Below are 2,896 nucleotides of genomic sequence, written 5' to 3'. Positions count from 1 at the left end.
GACCAATTCCATATGTGAATTGGCTAAATTATCATACGCTCTATAAGTAACCCCCATACAGCATTATAAGACCAATTCCATATGAACTGGTTATTACAAAAAATTACTGATTTAATGTAGTATTATCCACCAGTAATCAGCCATCTGTGAAATATAACATTGTGTTATCTATTATATATATATATATTTTTTTTAAGCCCATCATTCTCAAAAACCCATCATGTCATACTTAACTTAATTGTGTCGTATAGCTGTCAGGATGGCCTTCTAATGTTCCGAATGCCAAACTGCCAATTGAAGTGTACCCCGTCTACATAATTACTATCCATAGATTTCTTCACCCCTTTGATTTTCCAGTATGTTATGGCACTGTTTGGTGCGCGAGACAATTCTGCCTTTAGTAACTTGTTTGCCTCTCTCACGTTCTCATTGTATTGCGAAGGTTGTAGCACACGAGTTACTTCCCTTGGCAACAGTTGACACACAAACACTTGTTTGAAGTTATATCGCACTTTCCACACCTGTGTCATCGCAATGAGTTTTAAAATCACTTCCTGGGGCGTAATATCTAGGGAGTCCATCTCATCCCCCCCCAATCTGAATTATCAGGCATTTGGGCGACGCTCCCACAGTGTTGATGAATGAATTCAATTTCTTCACATCCCTTGAATTTGTAATGTTTCCCCCGCTTATCCCATACAAGTGTGTTTTAACATTTACATTATTCAAGTTAAAGTTTTTGAGTTCAGGTTTGCTCTGCATATAAGATTGTAAACGTTTCACGTGGGAACTTCCAATGACTACAACATCCACGCCGATTTCCTCGGTAATATAGAATTAATGTTTACCTATATCAGGCCCAGGTTAACTCTGGTTAGCATCCGATGACACTCAAACAGGTACACTCAAATGTATGCAACACAAATTGACTTACATGTGCTTTGGCTATAGGCCCTAATGATCTTCAGAAATGAAATTTTGTTTACGCTGGACTTGTCCAGCCATTAATTTAAGAAATTTCTAGAATGCGCCAATATGCGCCCTCTATATGCAAAGTTGCGTAACTCAACAATCAAAATTACCTCCCCTTGCGCTAAACATGAACAGTACAAGAGAGATAACTCTAATACATGTAAGATATAGAAGCCTACGGTTTGCCAAAAATTAGTTTATTTCATAAACTCTATTATAAAGTTTATGAGATGCCTTGTAAAAGATAGAAGGTATCTTATTAATTTATTTCTATAAGATATCTTATAAAACATATAAGATATCATATATGTTTTATAAGAAATCTCATAAACTTTATATGATATCTAATATATCTGATAAAATATCTCATGAACGATTTTTTTTGTAAGATATGTTATAAACTTTATGAGATACTTTATAATACATACAAGATATCTAATAAGCTTTATAAGCTTATAAAAGTAAATTTAAGTTTATAAGATATCGTTTAAAATTAATTTATGAGATATCGTTTAAAACATATCAGATATCTTATGTTTTATACAACGTGTACAGAATACAGCAGCAAGGATAATAATTCGTACTAAAAACATGATCATATTACACCTGTACTGTATAACCTGCACTGGCTGGTTTAGTATCGCATAAAATACAAAGTGCTTGTACACACATACAAAGCAGTTCACAAAACCAGACCAACCTACCGTAGTGAGATTATTACCCGGTATTGCCCTCCAAGAAATTTACGTTCGGGAAATGGGATGCTTCTAAATGTTCCACAAATAAGAACACAAACTCACGGAAACAGGCGCTTTGACTACTCCGCGCCAATTCAATTCAATTTATTTCGCTCAAACCATGTTAAACGGTGCATGAGGTACAATAAATATAATGAAATGTACATGCAAGAAAAATCGTCAGAGGTTCATATATGGAACAATACAGCTTTCTTAGATACCAGAGGGGAACATAAAATACAATGTATGTATAAATAAACATAATAGTAATACGTTTAAGAGGTAGCAGAAGAACAATTACGAAGAACAACAGACAATCTCAAAAACATGAGAAATGAAAACAGAGATTTCTTAATATTTTCATATCTTGAGTTGACAATAGATTAGAAAACTTCAGAACATTTGGCCAAAACTGTGGAACGCCTTACCACTCGGATTACGCCAAGCTAAATCTCTGGACATTTTTAAGCGACATCTCAAGACTCATTTTTAAGCGCTAAGCGTAGCTTAAGCGCTTATTGCCGCCAGTTGGATTTTGCTTTCGTCATCATGTTTCCGGTTTATCGCCACCTATAGGCGAATTTATGCATCGCTGTAGTCAAGTCGTGTTTAAAGTAGTCGTAATTTTGCAACCGATCTAACACGGGGATAACATTCATATCTGCAGTTGCATTTCCCCCCGGAAATACAGTTCCTTGAACAGTGAATAAAATATGTATAAAAAGGGTGATATTTTTGTCCTCATTCTTAAGGAAAGTGAGACACAGATGCAGGTCATTCTTCAGTTAAAATTCCCATTTGAATCTGCATCTGTAATAATTAAAGTGATTCAAAATCTAAAATTGAATAAGAATATGTATATGAAACCGTTTTAGCTAGGGTGCCTTTGCATTGTTACCTTCGCATGGCGCTTAGAGGCCAGGAAAATAAATTTGCATGGTACAATCTATAATTAGAAGCCACGTCATTAAGCTATACACGAATCAGGAGGGTTTTCCACGTGTGTTTTGGCTGCTGTTCCGACTCAGTAAAAATTTTGTCCGACGCAGCAAAAATGTGTGCAACACATTAAAAAATTAACTGATCCGAGTCCATTGTGAACGAGAAAGAATTTGTGTACGATTATGCTTTGACAGTGAAGGACAGAGATAGGTGTCTCAGAAGAATGATATTGCGTAACTGCTTAC

This window comes from Ostrea edulis, chromosome 4 (assembly GCF_947568905.1).
Source record: "Ostrea edulis chromosome 4, xbOstEdul1.1, whole genome shotgun sequence".
Taxonomy (NCBI): Eukaryota; Metazoa; Mollusca; class Bivalvia; order Ostreida; family Ostreidae; genus Ostrea; species Ostrea edulis.
The sequence above is the reverse complement of the archived record's forward strand: the minus strand, read 5'-3'. Positions refer to the sequence as shown.